The sequence below is a fragment of the Thrips palmi genome, unplaced genomic scaffold (genome assembly GCF_012932325.1).
Source record: "Thrips palmi isolate BJ-2018 unplaced genomic scaffold, TpBJ-2018v1 HiC_scaffold_17, whole genome shotgun sequence".
NCBI classification, from domain to species: Eukaryota; Metazoa; Arthropoda; class Insecta; order Thysanoptera; family Thripidae; genus Thrips; species Thrips palmi.
This window is the reverse complement of record NW_023144626.1, coordinates 13,497,391-13,508,456: the sequence shown is the minus strand read 5'-3', so window position 1 is coordinate 13,508,456 and position 11,066 is coordinate 13,497,391. Positions and strand designations below refer to the sequence as shown.

Sequence of the window (11,066 nt, the reverse complement as noted above, 5' to 3'; positions counted from 1 at the left end):
TACCCGTGATACACTATAAAGTTTGACCGTTTTTCGGTCTTTCATTTCAGTATGACCCCTTTTCGGTCGTACATTTCAGTAAGACCGTTTAAAGGGGGCAAAAGTCTGACCTTTCTATTTTTAGTGCGATAAGCACCCTCGAAAACACAGGATGTGATGTAAAACTGGGTTTGAGATCATCAGTCAGTGAAAAGTGTTAACGCTTGGACATACCTAATGACCCTGCAAAGTCTCAGTCCGAGCCATTCAGGAGTAATATTGACACACAGGCAGACGAAACAGTTTAAGGTGGGAAATACCCATTGAAGCCCCCTTTTTTAAAGTGCCTAGTTTTCATTGAAAACTCTTTCCTACCTTAAGGAGTTTAATTTTGTCTTGTAATGTGTTCCTTAAAGATTCCAAATTCAGCCAGACATTTAACCCAAGTACCCTATGAGTGTAGAAAACTTCGGCCAAAAAACAGCGCTGCCAACCTTCGGTGCGCCAGTTTTCTCGAAAAGTAATTGATCTCCAGGTCCAGATATTCTGTACAGGATACTTGACACACATATCTAGTTCACACCGTCGCCCTTTTTTGAAAGTGAGTTCCAGTTTTTTTGTAAATAAGGCAGAAAAGTGCAAATAGAGAGTCAATACTTCATTTTTTGCACTTTTCTGCCTTATTTACAAAAAACTGGAACTCACTTTCAAAAAAGGGGGGACGGTGTGAACTAGATATGTGTGTCAAGTATCCTGTACAGAATACCTGGACCTGGAGATCAATTACTTTTCGAGAAAACGTGCGCACCGAAGGTTGGCAGCGTTGTTTTTTGGCCGAAGTTTATTACACTCATAGGGTAATTGGGTTAAATGTCTGGCTGAATTTGGAATCTATAAGGAACTCATTACAAGACAAAATTAAACTCCTTAAGGTAGGAAAGAGTTTTCAATGAAAACTAGGCACTTTAAAAAAAGGGGCTTCAATGGGTATTTCCCACCTTAACCCCACCCGAGGAACAGGCTTCGCTATCGCCACCACACGGGTGGGGTTGAACAGTTGAGCAATTTAATAATTATTGTTTTCAACTGGCCAAAATGGGCTAGGGGAAGGGTTTTGGGGAAAAAGCAATCACCTGCTGCTACATATAATTAACAATATAAACAATCGTGGTTCGTGAAAAGCACTGGCTCGCTCGTGCTGGCTTCAGCCGGCAAGGTACGTAGTTATCGACATCGTGAATTCCGTTATGCTCGAAGATTGAGCCGGAACCCGCACATGCCTCGGCTTCTTCGGTTTTCCTTGTTCAATCTGGGGATTCGATGCGATGCGGGCCGACGGGCACCGAACTATTTAGCTGGTTCAGTCTAGGCACTGTGGAACCATAAGCTCGAGCACACGCCAGCAGCTCCTTGGGAAGTACGCGAAAGTTTAGCCGTGGCTCGCCATTTGCCGTAGAAGAAGGAAGGCACGGCTTTGATGTCGAAGTTGGTTGACATGTTGCTGAATGAGTATGAGCCCTGTGAAATTGAAATCGTGTTATGTTACTAAATAGACAATGAGAGCGATAAAGGTTGGGTATGTAAAAAGTAACAGTGAACAGAGCAATCACGATGTCACGACAGATTGGTGTAGAAGGTTTGGTGACGAGCATGACCAAGGGGAAAAGAGAAGAGATCGGGGGGGGGGGGGGAAAGCCGTTACAAATGGGCAACTTAAAGCTGTCTTTTCACTAACCAACCATGTTTCGAATGGACATGCCCGACCTCACCATAGCTCCTTTTCCAATGCGTCTCGTGAGTATGCTCTCTGCAATTCTAAGTTGTGGTGTTTTTTTTTTCAGACTGTGAATTGAGTAGTTTCGGTGTGTGTTCTCTGCAAACTGAAGTTTTTACTCAGTATGCGTCTACAGATGTATACTTGCCTGAGTGCACGTCTACAGTTGCATGCTCAGCTGCATGCTCAGCTGAGTACACGTCTGCAGCTGCATACTTGGATGAGTTAGGTATGCATCTGTAAGTGTGTACTCAGCCAAGTATGCATCTGTAGGGTGTACTCAGCTGAGTAGGCGTTTGTAGATGCATACTTAGCCAGGTGTGCGTGCATCTATAGATGTGTACGGTGAATTCCACGTCAAACCATCACGACCCAAACGTACTTGCTCACTGAAAAAAGAATGGGCCAAAAATTTTGGGGAGACAAAAAAGTCTCGCCATTCTGTGGCGGAAAAAAAAGTCTCGCCAAAATATGGCAATAATTGACTGGGATTTTATCCAATATAGTAGGGTTGCAATTATTGCCATAATTTTTGGGGAGACATTTTTTTTCGCCAAAAAAAGGCGAGACTTTTGTTTCTCGCCAAAAAAAAAAATGGTAGACTTTTGTTTTTCGCCACAGAATGGCGAGACTGTTTCTTTCCCCCATGGAATGAATTCCGTCCTTTGACTTTTCAGTGCTCGATCCCGGGTCCCAAATTATTCTATCGTGCCCCTTCCTCATGTCACGTCCCCTACGCCCCCTCCGGTGACCCGCTCGTGTGTGGTAGGGTAAGGTGCCCCGTGATGGCCACTTTTAGCGCACAAATGCGCCTTTCTCCCCCCTTACGAAGTTTTTTTAATCGTCGTACCGTTTGGGCAAATTTTTAGGAGCATAAAAGAAGGATAGAGTAAAGGATCTCCAGTTTGAAAAAGAGCAAAATTTAACTCTGCCTTTGCGAAAAGCGTAACCAAAATCAGTCCAGTTTGCCCAGTGATGGCAACCCTTTGCTTAGTGATGCCCTGGGTCCTGCTCGGTGATAGCTTCTTTAGGTTTTTAGAGGGGAGTTTCTGTGCTTCCGTTTTTCACAGTAATCAGGGAAAAAAGAAAAAAAATGCAAATCTGAGAAAGAAACGCTGTGATTTCTGATTTGATATCAGCTCTACAAAATGAACAAAACATGTCAAAACAGCATTCGTTTCGCTGAGCCTGTGCGGCCGCTCACGACAGAAACGAGACGAAATTTTTGCAGTGTTGTGTTTTCTTATAGGTAAGGGTACAAAACCCCAAAAGCTCTACAGTTTTTAAATTCTCCCGCGTGGATGAGAAGTGAGCGCAAAGTCTAAAGTGGCCATCACTGGTACCATGGCCATCACTGGGCACCTTACCCTATCTGGGGGGTTTTGAGTACTAATGCACACTGAAGTCAGAGCTTGAAAACGCGTTCCAAGCCGGATGAGGACGTACCGGGGGGAAGGGGCAGAAGGCATTGGGGTCGTCAAACAAAGCCACCATGGTCTTCCGCCAGAGAGTTGGGGTCACAGTGCGGAACGCCGTGCAGAACTTCGGAAGCGCGAAAATATACGCGTTGTCCTTCCAGCCACCCCCCAGCACTCCACGAGCAATGTTAATGTTGGCCTGGAAGTTGAAAACCATTGAGTGAGTTCAGCACTTTAGAACAAATGGTTTTTCCCCTGCTGACAAGGAACAGAAGGTAGGTGTAAGGCAGATCGTGGCATTTCGTAACAGGCTTCGCGATGCTGCGCCAGTTACGACAATCCACGTCTCGCGTTTACTCCTACCTTGGCCCGCGGCGGCGCTGGCATGGCTTCAGGCTCCTTCCTTTGCTAGACATCGACACACTAATCGACGTGATCACTAGTCAAACCACTCACTAAATGTTGTCTACAATTTTGTACGAGACATCAATTTTTTGGGGCACACGAAATTTTCGTTCTATTTTCGTACGAAAAAAATGCTCATTTTCGCCATTTTTGTACCAAATTTTGTACAAATTTGTACAAAACGTTCGTGTGAACAAAAAAAAATGTGATGTCTCGCTCAAAAATTTTACAAAAAAATCCAGTGTGCAGCATTCGGTTCTCCAACTACTGCTGCTGGGCTACGCCCCCCAGATCCCCTTTCAAGTATGCAGTTACCGGGCTATTGCTGGTCGCACTGCAAGACTCCTTTGAGCTTGGTACCCGCAAGAGCGTCAGACATTTCGTAAACTTCGGACTTCACTTGTGTTCAAATTATGCCTTATTCGTTCGCTGAAAGTGTCTGAAAAAAGTGCCTTTTTTTTCGTTTAACAGTTTATTCTGGTTTCTTTTACTGAATGTTTTGAGATAAAAGGCTGATTTAAGGCGTGTCGCTAGCCAAGGACATAACCAATGACCCTCCAAAATCTCATAGACAGGGAAGCATTTCAGATATCTGCAATGCGAACGGCGTTTTGTGCTACAAATTGGTAACCGGCCGTTTTAGACTAATTCGACCCCGCTGATCACGAATTGCCCGGTTACCAAGCTCGATTTTTTCTTTTAAAGCCCTTAAATCCAAGATGGGGGCCCAAAAATGGCGCCCAAAATGCCCGAATCGCAGTTCTAACGCGCTGTGAAGCCCACACTCACGAGTTGTTGGTTGGTTTTCAGTTAGATTACCATTCAAGTAACGTGATGGGAGATTTTAGAGCCATGGGCATGAGTGTTAGGGGCCCAAATGCGAAGATGGCGTCCGAAAACTTCAAAAAACGCTTAAAACGTCACATTTTGACCGTTTTTTTCGATAATTTGCTGATTCTGTGATTGTTTTGGGTCTTCCTTCGACTAGATAAACCAGATTTTAAGTTTGCATGACGTGTTGTCACATATGCTAGGGGCCAACAGGCCAAGATGGCGTCCGACAACGTCAAAAATCGCTTAAAACATCTTATTTTGACCATTTTGCGGTAATTTGCTGATTCTGTGAGTGTCTAAGGTCTTCCTTGGACTAGATAAACCAGATTGTAATTTTTCATGACCTGTTGTCACATAAGCTAGGGGCCTAGAGGCCAAGATGGCGTCCGGAAACCTCCAAAATCGCTCCAAAGTACATTTTTCCTATTTTTGGCTATTCAGCATTTCTGTATCTCCCGTATCTCCTCGATCCTAAAGCCTGAATGGATCAGGGTGGCATAAGGCGTATATGGAATGTCAAAACCAAATAAAATCGTAAAAAAAATCAATGTTCTATTTTCTAATGTTTAGAAAAATAAGGTTTCAAATGAGTGTTTGTTAAGTGTTCTAACAGCAACATGGAGTTATAGTTTCATTACCTGAAATCGACAGTGACCCAAACGGCGACGTGTGTGATGCTTTTTTAAAATTTCTTACTCCACTCTTAATGTCTTACGATAAAATTTTGACCTATGTTATTTGTATGTTGCAGTGAACGAAGCGATATTCCTTCGTAATACGAATCTTTTTAGCTTTTTCGTTGTAAGATACGAAAAAAAACTTTCGTAATATGAAAAAAAACCACCATCGTTTTAGGGGAAAATTTTCTTCGTAAGACATTTAGAGTGATCCTTAATTTTTTCTCTATTGATACTTCTGGACTTATCTCGTATCTCCAATTTTAAAATTTTTTTGTGACTTTCACTTCATATACTTACTAACTAAGATCAAATGTCAGCATTCAACGTTTGCCCGCGTGGAAGGATCTGTAGTAAAACTACATTTTAAACTACAGTCCAAAACTGCATTGCTGACTGCATTTTTTTGTAAGAACAAACTTCAGAACTTGTACATTTGTACAGTGTACAGTTTGCTCCTGGAACTGAAGGCTGCTGTGCTTTAAAACTGCACTCTATCTGAACTGTTATTTGTTAACTAGGTATTGAGTACGGTCTGTATTTTAAAGGGGAAGTTTTAAATTTCTTTAATTCTGTAGTCTACTACTGAAGATCTGCCTACATTTGTATCTTCAGCACAATCCACAAAGCAAATGTAGTTTCTGTTCACATTTTATACACAATGAAAAGCAAGTTGAATGTTTACTAAAATTTTGCAGTAATTTTGCATTTCAGGCATGGTTTAAAGATAAGTCAAGCACTGAAATTTTGATATGAAGACACAGAAACAATTATAAAATGTAACTAAAATATAGAATATTAGGAGGGGAATAGATATTTTTTTAGAAATTTTAGAAATTTCTTTTAAAAAAATTTCAAGCTAAAAAGGGTTTGGGTTTTTAGTCTCTATAATGATGAGCCTAGGAATTTATAAGTGCGCAGACCAACAGTTTACGTTGAAATACTGGACATTGGAGACTTTTAAAAGGGCACGACTAAACAAAAATTTTAAAAAAAGAAAAAACGAAACACATGACTGAATGTAACCAAATCTTGAAAACACCATCTGGTAATCTGTTTGATTATTTTATAACGTTCCATATTGGTCGGGTATTATGTGAAAAGGGAATCGTGGAAATCAAAAAACCACAATGTGTCACTATTTTGACAAAGATGACAAACAAGTTCTAGTTAAGAAGCATCAAACTCATTATAACCAGGTTTTTGAATTTTAAAACGAAAAAAAATTAGGAAGCGTCTTGATCCAGAACGTCTCAGAAGTTAAAAAGAAACGACTCCTGTCGTTGAAAATAAGACTGAAAAGGCACTCAAAATTTAAAATCACTTCATGGTCTCTTTGTTTCAGAGGCAAACTTAATACAAATTACTTCCACTGTGAGAAAAAAAGTCGTAATATTACGAACCATTCTTTTATAGTTTTTCCCCCCATTAAATTTATAATTTTACGAATAATTTCACGACGAATGATTCATTATTTTATGAAACACTCATTATTTTATGAATGCTTCATTCGAAAAATGAATAATTCATAAACACCCACAAACGAATGATTCATTCCCCAATTTTTACGTGACAGCATCACGAGCCATTCGTAATTTTACGAATGTTTCATAATGTTGTATGAATAATTCATAAATTTACGAATCATTCATAAATTTATGAATGTTCCATAAAGTTTTTTTTGAGCCCTTCTTGTACACTATTTTCCCATTAAAAATCGTAAATTTTGGAACAATTGAAAGATGAAAGGTTCATTATTTCATGAAGATTCGTAAAATCTGAATACCTTTCGGGCATTTTCAGGCACATTTTTCAACCAAAATATGAAAGGTTCATAATGTTCATTTATGATTTTTTCGTAGTGAGCATGAAACGAGCCATTCATAAATTTATGAAGCATTCATCGCCAAATATGTCGTAAAATTACGACAACTTTTTTCAGTGTCTTGGATTTGCAAAATTTACTTATAGTACAGAGCAGTTTACAGTAAAAATGTATTTTTCTTGCAGTTGCACTCTAGTTCCTGGGGATAGCAGGCCTTTTCCCTGTGGTCGAGTGGCCAAGCCCTGTCCCACATGGAAGCTCAGTGGAGCAGTGGTCAAGGCCCCTGCTTCGCAACTGAAGTGTCCGAGGTTCAACTCCCGGCAACATTCACCCCAAAAAACACAATCAACACAACTTCAGTTACCCATGGGGTGGGGGGGAGGAAGAGTTTCCTCAAAACAGGGCTCGAAAATTACTATTTTTTAATTTTGACCGCAAAATTCAAACTGCAGTCTCTTTTCTTTTTTTAAAACCCAAATCTACCCGTGTAAATAAACTACAGTAAAACTGTACTTTGAACTATATAGTCAAGTGGGACAAACTGGGGTCAAAAACTATAGTTGTCCGAAATAACTGGTAGTTTTTTTACAGTTTTAAATATAGTTTTTTATACTTTATCTCTACTTTTACTACATTTTTATGCACTCAATTTAAAAGTTTAATTGTATTTAAAGTACAGAAATCTCCCTTTTAAATCTAAATAGACAATTACAAAAAAAATTATATTTTTCCAGTGTAGCCTAAACTACAGATCCTTCCACGCGGGTGTAATCACTGTGTTACAAAGATTTTACCGCTGACGACAGTAGGAAAGGTGCCCGGCCACCTTTACTACTAACGACACTTTATAAAAAACCGAAAATTTTAGGTATCCTTTGTCAAGGATTATTTTGTATTCCTAATCCATACCCTATCTAGTGACGACGTTTATCTGCCACTATCAGTAAAATAAATCGTCACCGGGTGATTCTGTGCGTAGGAGGTCATTTGGGCTGTAGCTAAAAATAAAAATAAGTTCACCTTTTTGAGACAGATTTGGTCTGGACAGTACTCCTCTGAGCGTGGCAACGCTAGTTGACTTTCATTTTCACACCCTATGAAATGCGGCGGAACTTTCAGAAATCATGACGGAATTTACATATGACGGAACTTACAAAGCGAAGTGTTTAATCAGCTGACCCGCTGCGATACAAGATAGGCAAAAACTGTTGACGGTGTCTTTTCGAGCATCCGAAACATCGCTTTTTAGCGAAGGTTGTGGCAACTTTGTCTCTCGGAAGGAGGGAGCTATGGTCCGAAACGGAATTTACATCTATTTGTACACCCTACCCGTTAAACATTTCTGACGGGCTGGAAGCGTTGTTTGGCCGCCCCAGGTCCCACGGGCACGGGCTTCCGGTTGTGTTTCCTATGTTCTTTCGATTCCAAGCGGTCAGGGGGTTCTTAAACGAAAAGGAATCCCAGTGGAACGTCAGTTGTGAAATCAGCTTAGGTGACGTGGTGACACGCTTGATATTTTCCGAAAGGATGTTTCGAGTTCAACAAATGATGACACAAAGGTCACCTTCCGTAGTTTTGTGAAGAATAAGTCATGGAAATAGTAACTACAGTATGGCAAAGTTGTTTAATAGGTGTTCCTGACCATGATGGGACTTACAAAACGACACTTTAGCAGGATACAAAAACTAGAAAAACAAAAGTTAGATCGATGTTGTCACTTGTCCACACGAGGACATGGTCCTCGTTCACTAAAACAGAATTGAATTGCCCAAGCTACCCATTCAACCTCAATTCAGACGCAAGGCCCGAATGACCTGAAATGACCGCCTATGCACGGAATCACACCACCTACATAATTCCTCCAGATTCACGGAAAATGAGGCACTAAATCCGCAGAAAGCGCAAGTTTTGACTCTTTCGGACGCCATCTTTGACTGTGGACCCTCAGTTCACGTGACAGAAGGTCATGCAAACTTACAATCTGGTTTATCTAGTCGAAGGAAGACCTTAGACAATCACAGAATCAGCAAATTATCGCAAAAATGGTCAAAATGTGATGTTTCGAGCGATTTTTGACGTTTTCGGACGCCATCTTGGCCTGTTGGCCCCTAGCTTAGGTGACAACAGGTCATGCATACTTAAAATCTGGTTTATCTAGTCGAAGGAAGACCTGAAACAGCCACAGAATCAGCAAATTATCGCAAAAACGGTCAAAATGTGACGTTATAAGCGATTTTTGACGTTTTCTGACGCCATCTTTGCATTTTGACCCCTAACACTCATGCCCATGGCTCTAAATTCACCCATCGCGTTACTTGAATGATAATCTAACTGAAAACCAACCAACAACTCGTGAGTGTGGGCTTCACAGCGCGTTTGAACTGCGATTCGGGCATTTTGGGCGCCATTTTGGCCGCCATCTTGGATTTGAGGGCTAAAATGAAAAAATCGAGCTTGGTAACCGGGCAATTCGTGATCAGCGGGGTCGAATTAGTCTAGAACCGCCGGTTACCAATTTGTAGCGCGAAACGCCGCTCGCTTCGATTTAGAGAGCCTTTTTCAGAAATGCTTCCCTGTCTATCAGCCAGATCGGCCGAGCCATTGAGGAGTAGTGCACACACACAGAAAAAGTTTTCCAACCCCACTAAAGTGCTGCGCTATCGCTCAACCAACAAAATATCAAATCGACTAAAGTGTCAATGGACGCAAAATTTTATTACCTAACGTAGCCAGTTTCCAATCAGTCCCTGTTCTGAACGTTTAAACGGACGAACTATTACGAACGCAATACCGTTCTCAGAACGGAAATCGAATGAAAACTTGCCAAATTCTGACCCAGTTTTGCTGCCAACCTCATCAGAAACCAAGACGATACGGCAGCACTTCAAACTTCTACTCTTGGTCGAAAATTGTATGGCTACACACATTTCTTCTTTTGCGTGTCAGCTTTATGATTGCCGGTGTTATGGCTAATGTCAGGACCCTGGCTATTCCTATCATTAGCCGGCTAATGTTAGGATTAACCAAGCCAAATGGCTAATGTCTTGCAGGCTTCTTAAAAGTCAACATTAGCCGGCTAATATCGACAGTAGCCGGCTAATGTGGGCGTAAATAGACATTAGCCGCTCGGGCTGGCTGAGTGGCTGGCTAATGTCAAATTTGGTGGGGTGGGGCAGGGGCGCGCCGCGGCAAGTACCATTGTAGGCGGCTACCTCGCACCCCGCCGCTGAGAATTGTTTGGGGAAAACTGGGCAAAAATGGCAACTCAAAATTATCCGGAGAAAGAGGCATTTTACAAGAAACTTGAGGCCAAAATAGAAAAAAAACGAATGGACAACGCACATTATTTTGATCAAGACCAATACAACAAATTCATCCGGGAAACGAAAGAAGCAGCTCTCCGACGCCACGGCACGCGGGACTTCAGGCGGCTCCACCGCTTCAACGTCATGGAGCTGGACGGAGAGGAGCGGAATGTCAGTGCCTCACAGGATGCATCAATAACAGATGTGGATGCAGGAAGACAGGAGAACTCTGCAAAAGCCACTGCCACCCCGGCCGCGGTTGTACCAACAAATAAAAGTTTGCCATTTTTGCCCCTTTATTTCCCCACTCAATTCCTCACCAAATTTGACATTAGCCAGCCACTCAGCCAGCCCGAGCGGCTAATGTCTATTTACGCCCACATTAGCCGGCTACTGTCGATATTAGCCGGCTAATGTTGACTTTTAAGAAGCCTGCAAGACATTAGCTATTTGGCTTGGTTAATCCTAACATTAGCCGGCTAATGATAGGAATAGCCGGGGTCCTGACATTAGCCATAACACCGGCACTCGTAAGAGTAGACGCTTCGAAAATATCGAGGCACTCGCTTGGTGGGCTTGGGGGCAACCAATTTTGATGTTTAGGGACATAAGATTACCTTAAGAGAAGAAATTCCGTCAGATTTCGTAAGATTTTGTCCAATTCACGCCTGAAAACTTCTTGGTATTTTGCCTCTTTGCGGGATGATTTCGGATTTTCAGAGATATTGAGAGCTTTGGGGGACACATGATTTCTCGAGGGCTTGCCCTCGGGTTTGCCCCCTCGTCAGAGGTAGGCCTACCGCAAGTGTAGGCATGCCAGCATTACTCTTGAAGGGTGGGGGCAATTCG

The 11,066-nt window shown here is 41.9% G+C and overlaps 1 pseudogene; it reads right to left on the bottom strand.

Moving 5' to 3' along the window:
* Nucleotides 1-1,283: 1,283 nt before the first annotated feature.
* LOC117643352 lies at nt 1,284-3,388 on the bottom strand (annotated as a pseudogene).
* Between the last annotated feature and the right edge of the window lie 7,678 nt (nt 3,389-11,066).